A 19,286-nucleotide genomic window follows, 5' to 3' on the forward strand; every position below is an offset into this window, starting at 1 on the left:
TCTGTAAGTGCTTTAAGTGTTAATTAGAGTTTTAATTTGTACTTCTGTGGAAGTTTTATTTATCCCGAACCACAGCGCGTAACAATATGTATATATATTCAGTGGAGGTCAGCGGATGAGGCTAATACATAGAGATAGATTAGCATCAACTATCGTGAAAATTAATAATAATAAAATAAATATACCAGTACATTTTCTACTATCGTAACATCACATAGGGATGAACTAGTCTTAGCAGATAATTTATCTATGTAGTCTCTCAATCTTGGGACCGGTACCAATTTCACTCTATAATTCTATATGTTGGCGATACGCCAGGGTTTTCACACGTAAGATCGATTTCTACAGAGGGATGAGGCGTTCGCTCCTGGCCTTTTCATTATTCATTATTATTATTATTTTGTAATTGTATTTTTTGACTTGTTTTTTCGTTTATAGCAAATATTGTTACTTATTTAAAAAAAAAAGAAAATATTTGAGAAAAAACAAAAAAAAAGCCCTTGTAACTTAATACTCAAAATATTAGTGAATTTGACATGACTCCCAAGTATGTAATTTATTTTATATAAATTACTTTCAACAAACATTGTCAACATCAAAACAGTATCCACTTAATAGTAAATATGGACCCCTTTTGAGTCCGCACGGGTAGGTACCACGACCCTGCCTATTTCTGCCGTGAAGCAGTAATACGTTTCGGTTTGAAGGGTGGGGCAGCCGTTGTAACTATACTGAGACCTTAGAACTCATATCTCAAGATGGGTGGCGGCATTTACCTTGTAGATGTCTATGGGCTCCAGTAACCACTTCACACCAGGAGGGCTGTGAGCTCGTCCACCCATCTAAGCAATAAAAAAAATTTCGTGTTAGTAATTTATATAGGTATATATAAAAATGAATTGCTGTTCGTTAGCTGGCTAAAACTCCAAAACGGCTAGACCGATTTGGCTAATTTTGGTCTTGAATTATTGGTGGAAGTCCAGAGAAGGTTTAAAAGGTGAATAAATATGAAAATGCTCGGAATTATGTAAAAACAAAAACAAAAATGTTTTTCCTTTGATGTGTCCCCAGTCGGACGGATTCGTTTTGTTTTATTTTATACAAAAGTTTAAGTCTTTTATCTATCGATTGAAGCACTACTAACGGCCGTTTTCAATAACCTATCTATCCCTAGTTTCGGTTACTAAAGATAGACAAATCTATTCTTTTGTCCTTACTTACGTTCCAATAACCTATCGACGAACAGCAGTTCCTATCGTATTTATCTATCCATCGTCGGGAGGACGGATAGCCTACTAAAGATAGAACGCTCATACAAATCGTGCTTACTTCCGTTTCAATATTAGTTTTAAGTAACTCTCCGGTAGGCGACGCTATCTCTAGTAAGGGCATTCGCATAACTGTCAAAATCGGCCGGTTACATGTTTATCTTTCGAAAGTAAATCGCTATAATTTAATAAATGTTTCTCTTTATAATGGCATATTGTAGAAGTGATGATAGTGATATGGAATTATTTCAAATGATAATGGATTGTGATGCAGATAGTGATAGTGAGGCCGATATCATATGGTTAGGAAAATAAAGACCGTCTGAATTACATAGCTAAGATCAATAATTACGAATTTGACTATAGATTTCCGAGCAAAGGTGTTGTGAATGAATTGACTAATTTAATGAGATCATATTTGAGTGTAACGTCAAAAAGGTAAGATAAATTTTAACCATAAAAGTACTCGTTATTACAACTTATATTTGTTTATAGCAATAACAAAATTATACCCAATTTTTGTTGTGTTACAAAATCACACTCAACAGGAATTTTATAATACTGCTGGATTCTCATGGTGCCTTAAATTACATTCATATACTAATACAATAACCTGGTAGGTTATTTACCTTCATTCTTATTATATACACACTGATACCTTTACATTTTATATTTGTGTTACAGATTCAAATATAGGAGAGGAATTTAGAAATAGAAAAAGAGTATTTTGAATGTGCAATTTGTGTGCAATGCATCATTGATGTTTCAAAATGTTGTTGCTTGGTGGCCTGGGTCTACTCATGATGCAACTATAATTAACCATTCCGATTGAAAAGGTATTTCTTATTTAGGTGTTTATATGAATTTATGATTATGTTAATATGACACTACTATAATAAATTATCTACATATCAAGAGAACATTGATAACAAGATGGACTTGGAAATTGCTATTTGCTTGCCGATAGAGGCTATCCCCACAACCCTATCTTTTAACATGATTAATTAACCCACATACTCAATCGGAACGATTTAAAATGAATCACATAATAAAACAAGAGATACTATAGAGAGGTAATCTTTTTTTTAGTTAAGAGTTTGTTATTATGTATTGTAAAATAAAGTAAGCGAATAATGTATAATTTTCAGATGCATTGGTGTTTGTAAAAGAAGACTCCCTGTATTATCATTGAAAAGTAGATTAAAACTAGAAGATATGCAAGCTGTTATTATAGCTGCCATGCTGCATAATATCGTCAGGAGTATGAATTTAGAAGAATTAGAATCAGAAATTTCAGTCGCAGATACATTACAGGAAAATAATATAATTGTTCGTAACAATTTTCCAGTACATCTGAAATACAACTACTTATAAATAATTGCTTCCAAAGATAATTTATAAAATAAACTCCAATGATAATTTGACTATTTTTTATTTTCCAAAATGATAATTACATAGTGGTTAGTACATGCAAGATATTTAATTTAGAATTTGTACATATACTTAAAAAACTATCTAACATAAAATTATTATTGTCTACTTAATTTATGAAATCCTTTTAAGTAATTTTTAATTTTTAATCTAGCATTATCTAAATCTAACTTAAGTTTTGCTACAACAATCTCCTTTTCTTCATTTTCTAAATCAAGCCTCTTTTTTGCTATTAGATATTCTGCTAATGCATTGCATTTCTTTTCTTCCATCTTATTTCCGCTTGGCTGTAAAAGTGTTAAAAATATATGTGACCTACAACAATGTGCATGCTTTATCCAAAATTTTATCTGCAATCCTTGCCACCTCCAGCCTGTAACAAAGAGCATAATTATTTCAAATACTATGTACGGCAACCTAAAGAAAAAATCATGTTTGTCAATGTGTTATTAGAGACAAACTATCAACTAATTATACAAACCTTACTAAGGTTGTTTCTTATGTTGCCGTAGCGTTTTTTAAGTTTTCCCATTTTTGTCGAATTAAAATCATTTACAAGGGTTTGCCAAGCCTGCTGCTTCAATTTATTGTTTGTGGCATTTGTTGCCTTATTATTGATGTGTTTTTTCGCCGCCACAAGCTCTGCTAGAATCATCGTCTCATCTTTTGTCATGGGTGCTGCCTTTCTTGACTGAAAAAGATATATTTTCTAAACTTGAACTCAAAGTCTTCAAAGTAAAATTATTATTATCAATGTAGTTCATAGATACTTACAGAATTCATTTTATTTCACTGTAGCTCTTTAATTATAAACACACTTAGAATTATAAACGAAAGTTTTAAAGCGTTTTGGAGGCAAGTCATCATCTAATATAGTAGGTAAACAAGAGAAAAACAAACAAAAGAAACTGATCACTGCTTATTGGCAAACGGACTGTCAAAACGTTTCGTTTCATAATTTCGACTAGGATAAAAATAGCAATACGTCCAATTTAAAAAAAACTACATATTTTTTTATTACTTTTTGTTATAAACAAATGTGTTTATGATAGTCTACGATATGCTGGTTAAATTATAGTTATAATTTAGAATAAAATAAAATAAGTCTTGATCCTGATGTTGTTTCGTATTTGTAGTAGAACGAAACGTATCAAGAGGTTCGGATAAATCGGAGGGAAGAAGCTATCTACTGTTGGTTAAAGAGAGATAGCACTTATCCGTGATTGTGAAACGCAAAATAAGGATAGATACGCTCGTGCTGATATTCGGCGATAGCTATCTATCCGTAAACTCAGATACGTTATTGAAAACGGCCGTAAGTCTACCGGGTCGGCTAGTAACAAATAAATATCATCATATTATAAACTAGCGACCCGCCCTCGCTTCGCTTCGGAAAAATTAAAACACACATGAAATCAAAAAAAGAAAAAATCAAAAAAAAAAATTAAAAAAGTAGCCTATGTTCATCAGGGACAATGTCGGCTTCTAATGGAAAAAGAATTTTTCAAATCGGTCCAGTAGTTTCGGAGCCTATTCGAAACAAACAAACAAACAAATCTTTCCTCTTTATAATATTAGTATAGATAATATTAGTATAGATTGTAAATCATGATTAATTATTGCCGATAATGACGGTTAGCGTCCATATACAAAATAATATGTACATTCGCATCTAATTACGTTCAGGTTTTGTTTTAGCAAACCCTGTTGTACGCTCGCCGTGGAATTTAATCGTGAATATGAATTACATAATAAAAGCATTTACGAGAAAACAGCTTAAGGATTCCTTCAATAATTCACTGGAATTACGGTAATTTACTTCATGTAAAGAGGCGTCGGCAATCATAAATAGCATGCAGTAATGCAATGCAATTTATGAAACCGCCCGCGGAGGTCAATATACGTCACGAATTGTGTACGTTCTGACACGATATATTTATTATTTAAAAAATAATGTATTTAGAGTAGTTTTCTGGAATTATTTGCGGCCGAATAAATATCGAGCGGAATGACAATCTCGAAAACACATTTCGCTTTATGACATCACTAGCTGTTACCCGCGACTTCGCCTGCGTGCTCAAGGAAAATGTCTCATATTTTTTAAAGATAATAAAACAACAACAAATTAAGGAGCGGACGGTTAGCGTGGTATGGACATGTGATGCGTAGAGAGAAGATGCATGTGACTAGGAGATGTATGGAAATGGTAGTGCAAGGTAGAGGGGGGGAAGAGGTCGACCGAAGAAGACATGGATGGAGTGTGTGAATGACGATCTGAGAGAGAGAGGAGTGAGTGTTGAGATGACGGCTGATAGAAGAGAATGTAAGAGAAAAAATAGCTGTGCCGCCCTCACCTAGTGGGATAAGGTGGAGAAAAAGAAGAAGAAGAAAACAATGTCCCGTAGGAATAAGAATATTTTTTTCGGTATCAAACGTGACCTGTGTCACTCTCCTGACCTAAAACTATAACTTAAAATAATTCAAGTCCATCCATTTGCTTGGTTTCAACGTGAAGGAAGAATAAACAAACACACAACAAACAAAAAAACACTTTCACACTTATGACATTAATATGGATTACTTTTTTGTTTGTTTGGAGGATACATGAACTATTTATCAAACTACCCGGGGTATATCTTTAAAGTGCTGCGTCTATATTAGGTTTCAAACCCTCTGGTTTGTACTAATCTTTCTAAGTAGCCGCACATTGAACAAAATCATTCACGAATGACTTCCACGACGAATGAACAGCATCAGATAATTCATTACGGATTCCCCCGATCCATTAATGGTGCTTTTAGGTACCACAAGCATCGGTCACCGTCCTCGTCGAGCCCGTTACTTGTCTCGACGAGCGAATTAACCCATAGACACAGCACACTGAGTTTCTCACCGGATCTTCTCAGTGGGTCGCGTTGCCGATCCGGTGGTAGATTCTGCGAAGCACTGCTCTTGCTAGAGTCAGTGTTAGCATCACTCCGGTTTGAGCCCCGTGAGCTTACCTACTAGTAGATAATAAAAGTCAAACTCGCCATTCGTAGGGTAGTTCCCTACTATCATACTCATTTCTCCAGTCCATAGGTACAGCCCACCGAGTTTCTCGCCAGATCTTCTCAGTAGATCGCTATTCCGATATGGTAGTAGATTTAGTGAAGCACTACTCTTGCTAGGGCCAGTATTAGTAAATTTTCTCATTTAGAGCACAGTACAGTTAGAGCTTAACTGGAATAGCACCTTAGACTACCCGCAATTATGTAGGAAAACTCATTTCTGTAGAAAAACCGTAACGCAGTTTCAGTTTTTCTGACATCTCCGAAAACCAAATGTACTTAACAAAGAACGGTAAGTGGCAGCTTGACTGTGCCATTGGCATTGCTGAGATACACGAGCGACAGTAGTCACTTACCCTCTCGTCTCCCTATTATGGTAATAGTAAATAAAACAAAGATATTGACCCCGATCGAGAATCGAAACAGTGGTACAGTAGTTTGGATCACTCAACGACCGAGGCGATCAACAATGACACATCACTTGTTAAGTTAGTATCGGTGTGAGCCAAGTCCCCCCAAACATTCAATTTAAACTTTTAATTAATTTAAATGCTTCGATTCAATGGTTGTGGTGATCTTTGATTAAAAACTTGATTTTTTGGTAGTAGATTCATTCGCTATGCAGCTGTGATTCAGTTGTCAGGTCTCTTTCGGAGACGATCGGCCGGCTGTTGAAGAGAAGCAATCTGTCTATCTTAGACCAACTGCAGATCAAGACTAGACTGTCCACACTCTGCCTTCGCCGCGCACTCGAGTACTTCGGTCATATTATTCGGAAAACACCGGATAGCTTAGAGAGACTATTCGTGACAGGGAAGATCGAGAGAAAGAGTCCGCGCGGGCGCAGTCCGACAAGATGGTTCGACCAAATCCGCACCACAATAGATATCCCATTCCACAACGCCCTTCATGCGGCCAATGACTGGAGGCGCTGGCGGGACATTACAATGAACAAAATCCTGTCGACATATAATGGTCACGACCCTCAGCAGTGAGAAAACGACACGAGGAGGACGGCCGGCTGTTAGCAAGCCCCTTCCCTCCCTGCTGAGCCGCCTTTGCTCGCCCATACATCCTAGTAAGACTGGAAAGGCATATGGGCCACCAGCAATCCTTTTTTTTTAAACTTGATTTTTCGAACTAAAGGATGATCCCACCACCTAAATGGCTATGGAACACGTGATCACTGCATCACCCACTTATACAATATTATAATTTAGTGTTGATAATCTGTGGCGTTCCTTTACTCTGGCTGGCCGGTTTGACTAGAGGCTGGCGTCGCGTCGCGCACGTCGAGCTGGTCGTCACCGGTAACAGTGCAGAAGTAACATCCTCGTTTCTCCTTAGCGGTCACTGCGTTGACTACTTTGGTGGTAAATAGCTCCGCTGCAGATTGTCCAGCATTCTTCATAGTAAAAAATAAAGTCTCTAGGTTACTCGCGACTCGCCGGTAGGTAGCGATATTATATATCATACGGTATTTATATATCATACGAAGTTTCGTAGTGGAATATGTGTTTCATAAGCCGCACTTTTCTGTAAAGTATGTTCATGGTTTTTCGTGAATCGCAGACCAAATGAGCACTTAAAATGCGTTTAATTACATTAGGCCTGTTGCATCGTTTTTTTTCGCAAAGAGTTTTTTTATTGCTTAGATGGACGGACAAGCTTACGCCTCACCTGGCGTTAAGAGTTTACCGGAGTTCATAGACATCAATAACATAAATGTCGCCGTCCAAATTTAGACATGATTTCTAAAACTCAGTTTTATAGTACTACAACGGCCGCCCTGCTCTTCAAACCGAAAAGCATTACTGTTTTAAGGCAGAAGTAGGCAGGGTGGTGGTAACTACCCGCGCGAGCTCACAAGACGCTTTCCCACCAGTAAAGCTACCACCTAAAACCTAGCGATAACACCTCTCTGCACGTGCTCACATCATGGCCCAAAATACGTTATATGACTAGGTTTCCCAGCTGAACTTCGCTTGCGTGAATTAAACTTTTTATCCCGTGACTGGATACCCCACTTGCGCGATAAAAGGTAACCTACATTCAGTTCTAGAGCTCAAACTATTTCAATACCGACTTTCGTCGAAATCTGTTCAGCCCTTTCATAGCTTATAGAGAACACTAGATGATGACCGAGCTTTGCTCGTTGTTTTTTTATAACGCCATCTTTTTGTTCTTCAAAGCAGTAAAAATAGTATTATTATTCGCCAATAGATGTCTGGAAGAGTCATAAAGTTGATTATCGATAAAGTTGATTATTGAAAACACGAATAAAACAATATTTTCTGAAAATAAATCGTAGCTAGATCGATTTATCGCCCCCGCAATCCCCTGTATACTAAATTTTATGAAAATCGTTGGAGCCGTTTCCCAGATTCAGATTATATATATATACAAGAATTGCTCGTTTAAAGGCATAAGATATTATGTACATACAAACACACTATTGACATCGCATCGACCTTTATACGTATATGTAAAGGCATTTATTTATTGTATAGTTTGTTGGACGAACTCACAGCCCACCTGGTGTTAAGTGGTTACCGGAGCCCACGGACATCTACAATGTCGCCGCCAGCCACATTGAGATATGATTTCTAAGGTCTCAGTATACTTATAGTTACAACGGCTGCCCCACCCTTCAAACCGAAACGCATTACTGCTTCACGGCAGAAATAGGCAGGGTGGTGGTACCTACCCGTACGGAATCACAAGAAGACCTATCACCAGTAATCTTGTTACTTGTTACTTATACTGTAAACTTGTTACTATAAAAAAATTGCAATATATTACTTATTCAATCGTGCACAAAATGACAGGTCACGAGAAAACGGCACAATTCCAGTCCCATCGATTTATTAACTTGATTATGATTTGACAGTCATTGTAATAAATTATTAAAGTCTTTTTATAAGGAATCACAATTTTTTTTAGTGATCGCCCGGAGACGTTCGCCTCCACCGGTAATTATGGAACATCGCAGAAAGGTAATTGCCTTTTAAGTAGCGAATTTAGGGTTCGGTAATTTAATATATTTTTTTTTTTTTATATAAATTTAATTTCTCATAATTTTCTTAAATGTCCTAAACAATTGTAAGAATGTCTTAGATGATTCGATGAGTTTACAAGTCATGTCCTTACGGATCCATCAGATCCAATAACCTTTGCATTAGACACTAGGAGCAGGCTTAGGGACCCCGGTAACCGTAGGTACTCGTCGAACTCGACAAAGAGTTCGACGTGCAACGCGTGCGACGTGCGACGTGGGTTAGCCATGAATCAGCTCGCTGAGTTTCTCGCGATTCCGATCCGGTAGTAGATTCATTCGCGAAGCAGCTGCTCTTGAGTTGTTAGGTCTCCTTAGGTGGCGCTCGGGCAGCTGTTAGCAAATCCCACCCCTCCTGGCTGAGCCTTTGTTCGCCCACCTGTCCTGGTGAAACTGGAAAGGCCTCCGGGCCAACAGTAATCCTTCAATCATACAAAAAAAGAGTTTACAAGAACAGAATGTTACTGTGAGTGCTTCCAATGGAAATATCTCTCTTTGCCGGGTAGACTGGTGATATAGGATTACTAAAAGTTACCCTTAACGTGGTTGAAATTGCCCATGGCTAATATTACAAACATTTTCATAGTGTCGAGCAATGTTTGAGACATTTAATTGACCGAAAAGGAAAAGCTAGGCGGTCCACGGTACAGAATTACAATCGATTTATCTCGAATTCATTTCAAAATAATTTAGGTCAACATGGATGTTGTATCACATATCATGTAAGTATGCATATCACACGACAAACTAAATAAAAGGCGTCAAAGTCGTGATGTAAAACTGACGAAAGAAGTGTAAAAAGGGCTTTCTTTATTTAAATAATTATCTTCCACTTACATACATAACGACGCTTGAAAGACAAACGTGACTAAGCGAGAATAACTGCTTTGTACATAAATGACAGGCAATATCCATATCCAATGCGCAAAAAAAATATATTTCTAGGTCTATGAAAATCATTTCAATCCTACAGCTAGATTCATTAAAATAGATTTTTTTTCAGGTGTTTCAACTTTAAATTAGTCTATTGTAAAGTTCACGCATTGTCGCTTAGTCACGTTTGTCTTTCAAGCGTCGATATGTATTTAAAGAGAATTGAAAAGACTCCAAGCGAATATCTCATTCTACCGAAGCATCATTTGGTAAGCCATTGTTAATCACATAATATGACTTCTTGTACAAACTTTCCGGGACTGAAGATTTTTTTTCTCCTAGATAATCGTTGGTAGCCTAAGGGGGCTATTCCAACTTTACCCGGACCGGTAGGTGAGCTCACGGGTTCAACCTGAGAGAATTGCTAACACTAGCTCCAGCAAGAGCAGTGCTTCGCTGAATCTACTAACGGATCGGAATCGCGACTCACTAAGAAGATCTGGCGAGAAACTCAGTGGGCTATGGGCTAATTCGCATGTCGAACGAGGAGACTGATGTCTTGAATCTATGAACAAGAAGTAATTGAATGCTCAGCGCGATCTTACTTAAAAGGGCACGCGTTTTAAGGCTCCGGAATTATTAAAGAAGTTGCAATCTGATTCTTAACCGATTCGACTTAAGTCGACTGAGAGGCAAAATATCGGGAACCCTCGTGGTTTCTATGGGTAAAATAATCGAGCTTACCAATCGTAGGGCGTGTTTTAAGCCTGCACTGGTAGTTACCACTGTCCTACACGATTCAGCCGCAAAGTTACGCGATCTGGTTTTGAATGTTTTTTTATTGCTTAGATGGGTGGACGAGCTCAACAGCCAACCTGTTGTTAAGCGGTTACTGGAGCCCATAGACATCTACAACGTAGATGCGCCGCCCACCTTTAGATGTATGTTCTAAGGTCTCAGTATGGTTACAACGGCTGCCCTATCCTTCAACCGAAACGCATTACTGTCTCACGGCAAAAATAGGAGTGGTGATGGTACCTACCCGTGCGGACTCACAAGAGGTCCTACCACCAGTAATACCAGTATTCCGACTCTTCTATTATTTCATGCTATTATATCTACTGGGAGTTTAATGCGACCTGGCACCTTTCTATTGCATAAAATTTATCTAAAGCAAGATAAAAACTAATACGTCTCCTAAGGGATGTCTGAAAAACATGCGTCATTATCTTCAAAGAGCAACCTTTCGTAATTTCGACCATTTCCAATGTTGAAGTTGCCTTGGTGTTCACATTATCTTCAGAACACCAAATAAGAGTTCATTGACCCCTAAACGTCATTTATTACGTCGACAATTGCATTGATTTCCGTTCACCGGGGCCGGTCCATAGTCTCGATGCTCCTCGATCGAACTAATATAGCTGGTATTGAATGGGCCGCGTTAATTAATTAGGCGGCCATTCACGTATCAGTGTCGGCTGGTCGAAGTCATAGTGCACCTGCTGCGGGCTAGTGATGTTTAGCGGTAATGTTGAATACGATTTTCGAAATATCGTGTTACAAAGATATAAAAAATTAATTGGAATTGTGGCCATTAGAATCATAAGATTGTACTGTTTTATTTCACAGACAAATACGTGTTTTTGAGTTTTGAGTTTTTAATTGCGTTGTAATATAGATAGACATGATCCGCTTGGATGTGGAATAGAATATCATGATTTTGATGACCCTTTATCAAATTTTGGAAGATGACTTAGTCTAGAAGCTGCTGTCTCGCCTATTTTGATACGAAGAAATTTATTTGAAGAGTAAGACAGCTGTTGGGATCCAAATAATGGCATTATATGTTTAACAAGATAAGCGTTATTCACATTGTCACGTGTATCAGCTCCGAATAGTTAAAAATATACTACATATTTCAAGTAATTGTTTTCGAATATAGTAGTTGTAACTCGTTAATTATTTAGACTACAAGATTATATTAGTATCGATGTTAATCGAATATAAAGAAAATTAATAGGTACCTCTCTAGAATTGCGGTGGACCATCATTATTGAGTTGTTTGCAGCTTGACTGACAGCCAGTTTCAAACTCTCGATTTAATATTGGCTTACACTATGTTTACCTACATTTGTATGTGCGTTAACTTGATTTAAATAGCTAATAAAATAAAGCAATTTATGCTATTTTATTACGTGATTTTGGGATGCTTAACGACGGAGGGAAGATCTTCCACCGAGCGGGTGATATTGCTCGGTAGACCGACGGTCCGAATGTTGTTATTCGGAACTTGTATATATGCGCTTTATCTTGAAAATGTCGTAAGCGAGATTCAGGCATCTGTCAATTATCTTGCGTTGTATGATGGCTACCCGCCACAGTGATCTATATATTAATACGTGAAGCAAAAACTTTGTATCCCTTTTTACGAAAATTGCGCGGACGGAGGAGTATGAAATTTTCCACACTTATAGAGAATATAGAGAAGAAGTGCACAATGCTAATTTTTTTTTTTAATTATGAATAAAATATACATTAAATCAATAAAGAAAACATTACACACACTACATACCATGTATTTGACGCACACACGCATGCATACTATTTATTGTCAAACTTTTGTTCTTGACGTCTGTTGTCAAATTGAGAATAGATTAAATATTGATTGTCTTTGTTAATATTTTATATAGTGTAGTCTTGGTGAAATTTGTGATTATAGAAGTATAAAATACAATCATAATAGTGTACAAACTTACAATTCCAATTAATTATAGTCGAATTTCGACTACTGCGAGACCTCTAGTACATATTAATACCTTAAACTAGAACCACATATTCTAAAGTAAGACCACAGCTAATCTATGAATAGTGAGTTGATTCTTGTTTATTCAGCTCGCGTCTGAGATTACACACAAGAGCAAGTTTTATTGGCAAACGCTGAGTTACCGAAGCTACTTATCAACTTGGACGCAGTGTAATTACTGCGCGGTGCGGAAACTGTTGAATTTAGATTTAGTTTTGAAAAAGTTTTAATAAATACACATGAGGTTCAAGAAGTTATCTTTTACTGGTGGTAGGACCTCTTGTGAGTCCGCGCGGGTAGGTACCATCACCCTGCCTATTTCTGCCGTGAAGCAGTAATGCGTTTCGGTTTGAAGGGTGGGGCAGCCGTTGTAACTATACTTGAGACCTTAGAACTTGTATCTCAAGGTGGGTGGCGCATTTACGTTGTGGATGTCTATGGGCTCCAGTAACCACTTAACACCAGGTGGGCTGTGAGCTCGTCCACCCATTTAAGCAATAAAAAAATAAAAATAAAACTATTCAGGAAATTTGCAATAGACGACTTAGAGGTGTAAGAAGAGTCCTTTAATTGTATTATTAAGATTTGTAGCAGTCATTTTCCAACACGATAAAGCGAAACGCGGAAAGGGGTGGGTGAGGAAAACCGAAGACTGGGATTACTGGTGTGGATTAGGAGAGGCCTATATCCAGCAGTGGACAACTTGATCTGATAGCAATGATAATAATAATGATGATTGCGAAACGTGACTCAGTTTTTTTTTTGCTTAGATGGGTGGATGAGCTCACAGCCCACCTGGTGTTAAGTGGTTCCTGTAGCCCATAGACATCTACAACGTAAATGCGCCACCCACCTTGAGATATAAGTTCTAAGGTCTCAGTATAGTTACAATGGCTGCCCCACCCTTCAAACCGAAACGCATTACGATGAACTATTAAGATGAACTATCGTCACAAAAACACTGTTATTTTCGAGTATTTTCGGATAAAGTTATGGGCATGCATATGCTACGTAATAAATTAAACAAAAGTTCAAATGCACTTTACTTACTGACGTCACGTACACTGTGACCATTTCAAAATCCACCCCGTGACACAGATACGCGGCTCCCATACATTTTTAATATGGTTAATACCTTTACGGTAATGCTTTCGTGTAATAAAGGTTTAATTCGGTGGGATATGACAACATATGTCGCCGCATGATTATAACTATCCTAGACTGTCTCCTACCTGCAATTTATCATATTATTAACTTCTCTCTTGACTCTGGAGAGTTTCCTTTCCTATGGCGCAGAGCTTATGTTCGTGCCCTACCTAAAATTCCTGACCCTTCTGTTCCTAATCACTTTCGCCCAATTTCAATCTTGCCCTTCCTATCCAAAGTGCTCGAGATCTGTGTCCATAAGCAGCTTTCTCGATTTATATTTAATAATTCCCTAATTAGCCCTTTTCAATCTGGGTTTAGACCAGGCCACAGCACCATTTCCGCGCTTCTGAAAGTGACAGGTGATATCAGGGTGGGCTTGGAAGAATCCAAAATCACTATACTAGTTTTGGTTGATTTCTCAAACGCGTTTAACACCGTTTGTCACGATATCCTTCTTTCCATCCTCTCTTATCTCAACGTCTCAAAAGGGGCGTTGGATTGGTTCTCTTCCTATCTTCAGGGACGTCAGCAATCTGTTCGTAATGACGAACTCTCATCAAACTGGTGTAATCTTGAATCTGGCGTCCCACAAGGCGGTGTCCTCTCTCCTCTCTTGTTTTCAATTTTTATAAATTTTCTCACCCCTGAGCTACGGTGTGCATTTCATCTTTACGCCGATGATCTACAACTGTACGCACAAACCGATGTTGATCACATATCGGATGCTATTACCAAACTAAACAATGATTTAAAATCAATCAGAAATTGGTCCGATAGGTTTGGTCTGGCGGTGAATCCTACCAAATGCCAGGCGTTAATTGTTGGTAGCCATCGAAATATGAGTAAGATCAGTAATTTTAAGCTGCCGCCTGTTGTTTTCAATAACATAATCATCCCCTTTAGCCGAAACGTGAAAAATCTTGGATTACACATTGACACTACACTTGGTTGGAGAGCGCAAATAACATCCATTAGTCAAAAAGTCATCAGGACCTTGCGATCTCTCTATCGGCTAAAAAATATGCTACCATCAAATGTAAAGGCCATGCTTGTGCAGACTTTAATTTTCCCTATGGTAGACTACGGTGATGTGTGCTACTATGACCTGAATGCAGATCTCCTCAACAAACTAGACCGCCTTCTCAATAATTGCATTCGATTCGTTTTCAATCTTAGAAAATATGACCATGTGTCCGCGCATCGAACTCGTCTGAAATGGTTACCGATCCGTCAGCGTAGAGAGGAGAGAGCGCTTACTACCTTGTTTTCTCTTTTGGACTCTGCCTCTTCACCCTCTTACTTAAAATCGCATTTTAAATACTTGAACGCAAGCCATGACAAAATTCTACGTTCTTCACATAATCGTCTCTTACAATGTCCTATCCATCGCTCAGATTTTTTACATTCTTCTTTCTTTGTACAGTCCATAATATTATGGAATTCGCTTCCCAAAGAAATCAGGATGATCAGCAATCGCTTTATTTTTAAACTCAAAGTTCGCGAACACATCCACAAAAAACTGAAAGAATCATCTCCAAACTAGTTTATTTCATTTTTCAATTATTATTATTATATTATATATATATATATATATATATATATATATATATATATATATATATATATATATATATATTACTTTTAGCCATTCTTAACTATAATACTAAATTGTGTATTTTCATGTGTATATTATTGTGTGTAATTATGTGTATGTATGTATTTTACTATTTTATACATAGGTATATTGAATTGTAGTAGGTATGTGTATTCTATAATACTGAGATATTATTTTAAGGAAGATTTTTGTTTTGAGTTTGTTCTTTTTTTTTGTTTTGTTGTTGTTGTTTGTTATTGTTTTGTCAATGCACCTACCATGCATTATCTCTGCACCACCCTATGGTCGACTGGAAGAGAATGCCCATGGCATTAAGTCCGCCTGTGTACAAGTTTTGTTTTGTGCATAAAGTATAAATAAATAAATAAATAAATAAAATAATTCAACTTGCAAAGTAATAAGGACGCTGATCTCAAAATTGAATTTCCCGCGATTATTCTGACTTTATCAGGTGATGAGTTTTTTCTGCCTGGAGCTTGCTGCGAACTAATCAAGCGCTCCAGTTTGTAAGTGGGAATATCGTACTACAGTACAATGAAGACTTCGACCTGATGTTCGAAGACGCCCCGATGCTTATGGTCTTGGTATCCACTTCAAACTGTGAGCGATCGCCCATAATTGGAACAAAAAAAATGTGTGGTGTCGTCGGACACCGGACGAACGACGAAGGAACGAAGTTCCTTATTACAAAAATATTAATTTTAAGTTCTATTCGAGGTATAGAGAAAATAAAACTGGAGGTTTCGCAACAGCCCACGGTCATTCGCTAACGTGCGAACTTATTGTGGTACACTTCATTCACAGCTGTTAGCATAAGAGTTAGTGTATTGCGCAAACAAACGCCCTAAGATCGTGGTCAATGAATGATAAAAAAATATGTTATGTTTTGTACGTTATTACAAACTGAAGTCGTACACTGTGTGCATTACTAATTTGTACGTTATTACAAAGTTAAGTCGTACACTGTGTGCATTAATAATAAAAATCTTACGTTACGGACGTTTTTTCCCGGTTAGGGTACCCCTCCGCATCGTCCCATAAGGAACTTCGTTCCAAAAACTTTGGTTGTATAGGATCTGATGATTGTCTAACAATAATTGAGCCAATATATGTTATGAATAATAAATTCGTTGGTATAGAAAATGGAAGAAGTTACTTAACCATCCCAATAACAGAACATAGGGTCTAACCTTTTTCTTAAGAAAAGTGCTTGAAACTGCAGTATCGCGCGTTCTTAATAGGGCTTTCTTGCCGCCCTAACTGGGACATAAAGTTATTTCTATAGTATAACTGCAAACCCGTTCTACGAAGGAGATAGCTTGACTGGTCCCGCCCGAAATAGGAAGGATGGTGGTCAATAATGTTCACGCCCTATCAATTTGTAAAAAGCGATCGCTAATGTGCTGAATTATAATTCGAAAGGATATAAGGATATTTGTTTTTTTTATTGCCTAGATGTGTGAACGAGCTCACAGCCCACCTGGTGTTAAGCGGTTACTGGAACCCATAGACATCTACAACGTAAATGCGCCACACACCTTGAGATATAAGTTCTAAGGTCTCAGTATAGTTACAACGGCTGCTCCACCCTTCAAACCGAAACGCATTACTGCTTCACGGCAGAAATAGGCGAAGCGGTGGTACCTACCCGTGTGGACTCACAAGAGGTCCTACCACCAGTAAATTGTCAAATATCTGCCCCATAATTCAAACCAAATTGATTGCATTGCGCCGAGATGTTGGAACTTAACTCATTATACTGCGCCGTATCATCATGATCATCATTACGCAAAATCTTAGGGTCTTTGGGTTTAATTTCATTTGCTCCAAGGACAAGTTGTTCGTAAACACGTGAATTATTTTTTATGCCCAAAAACATCAGAGGTACTAACGTTATACACACTTACGAGCATGTTAGGGTTGGGGTTTGAATTTTTTTTTTAATTGCTTGGATGGGTGGATGAGCTTACAGCCCACCTGGTGTTAAGTGGTTACTAGTTAAAACCCATAGACATCTACAACTTAAATGCGCCACCCACCTTCTGATATCAGTTCTAAGGTCTCAGTATAATTACAACGGCTGCCCCGTCCTTCAAACCGAAACGCATTACTGCTTAAGGGCAGAAATAGGCGGGGTGGTGGTATCTACCCGCGCGGACTCACAAGAGGTTACTACCACCAGTAATTGAATTATGCGATTAAATTGCTGAGGAATCTGTGTAGTGTTATGATGAAAACTAGCAAAGGGAAGACAGTAGCTGGAGATCAACGCTTTTGCGGAACTTTCAAAAATAGGCTGTAAAACTCAAATCAAACAAAATTATCTTGATCAACGACTTCATGATTGGCGAAACCGCGTGAATTTTTAATTTTAGGCTCGACACATCAACAATGCGAACGGATTCTTGGTCAGTGCTCTGTATAGCTCTATTTTAGTTATGCTTATGAATTGTAAAAAAATTGAAAAAGTAGTAAATCTTGTATGTTTTCATTCGAAAAAGAAAGCCCCGAATTTCATGCCAAATCTTCAAGGTGGAGAAAACTGACATTTCGAATTGTTTTCTAAGAGGCTTTCTAACAATAGCCCTAGCAGAAGCAGTGCTTCGCTGAATCTGTATCGATGGCAAGTCATAACGATGAAAAGCACCTCAACGCATACTTGAACATTATGTCATTGTCTATATTGCTATAGAAAGTTTGTACATAAACGCATAAGTAATCTGTACGTCCCTTTACTAAGCCAAGAACCGAGAACTCGCAAGGCTCACAGTTCGCAAACGAAACGGTATTACCAAGTTTTATTGGGAAACGACGAAATATCCTTACTTTACTACGTTGAATTAAAATGGGCTGGAAGTGTTCTGTTAAGAGTTACCAGTGTTTTGAAATTGTATTTATTTATTTCTTTTTATGACACTGTAGTGTGAACGGCCACAGCCCGACTGCTTTATGTGTCGTCATCCATCTAAAACATTAGGCCTAAGCTTTAGTTGTGTAATAATAATTTACTAGAGGTCCTGCAGTAGTCGAAATTCGACTATAATTAATTGGAATTGTAAGTTTGTACACTATTATGATTGTATTTTATACTTCTATAATCACAAATTTCGCCAAGACTACACTATAAAAAATATTAACAAAGACAAACAATGTTTAATCTATTCTCAATTTGACAACAGACGTCAAGAACAAAAGTTTGACAATAAATAGTATACATGCGTGTGTGCGTCAAATACATGGTATGTAGTGTGTGTAACGTTTTCTTTATTGACATAATGTATCTTTTATGCATTATTTTAAAAAAAAATATTAGCATTGTGCACTTCTTCTCTATATTCTCTATAAGTGTGGAAAATTTCATACTCCTTCGTCCGTGCAATTTTTGTAAAAAGGGATACAAAGTTTTTGCTTCACGTATTAATATATAGATATGTAATGCATATGTTATTAAAAAACTTGTACCTCTCTGCAGGATTTGAGCACAGCATAATCCCATCGAAACGTGCACCAGACATTTTAACCTTTAGGTCACGTAGACTTGTAAAACAAGAGGATTGTTATTTGTTTCTTGAAGATGGCTGTATTTGAATCTCTGCGTATCTATCTCTTTTGTTGTGTCTATTTTAACTATTCCAGGACACAAATCCTGTGACAGTTTTTTTTATAGCCTAAATGGGGGGACGAGCTCATGACCCCCCTAGCTTAGTGGTAACCGAAGCCCATAGACATTTATAACGTAAATGCCACCACCCACCTCTAGACATAAGTTCAAAGGTCTCACTTTTGACAATACAACGGCTGCCCCGCCCTTCAAACCGAAACGCATTACTGCTTCACGGCAGAAATTGGCATGGTGGTGGTACCTACCCGTGTGGACTCATAAGACGTCCTACCACCACTAAAAACTTATATATTCTCTTTTTAGAAATTAAGTCTTTTTTGTAGGACCTTATGTCTCAAAGTTTATAGGCTTCAGTGACTATTACTATAAATACCATTCTGGTCATTTAGTTGATACCTTGTCCATCTTAAGAAATAATTG

At 37.5% G+C, this 19,286-nt stretch overlaps 1 protein-coding gene and 1 long non-coding RNA gene across 2 annotated transcripts in view; one reads left to right on the forward strand and one right to left on the reverse strand.

Annotated features, from left to right (window-relative positions):
* Window positions 1-19,286, forward strand: part of LOC101744455 (kinesin-like protein CG14535) — a 434,238-nt gene that overhangs the window by 129,173 nt on the left and 285,779 nt on the right. The window lies entirely within an intron of this gene.
* LOC119629294 (uncharacterized) overlaps window positions 2,684-19,286 on the reverse strand; it is a 41,986-nt gene continuing 25,383 nt past the window's right edge. The window contains exon 2 of the long non-coding RNA XR_009974543.1: window positions 2,684-3,072. This is a non-coding gene — a long non-coding RNA (uncharacterized LOC119629294). The remainder of the gene's footprint in view (window positions 3,073-19,286) is intronic.

The sequence above is a fragment of the Bombyx mori genome, chromosome 12 (assembly GCF_030269925.1).
Source record: "Bombyx mori chromosome 12, ASM3026992v2".
Lineage (NCBI taxonomy): Eukaryota > Metazoa > Arthropoda > Insecta > Lepidoptera > Bombycidae > Bombyx > Bombyx mori.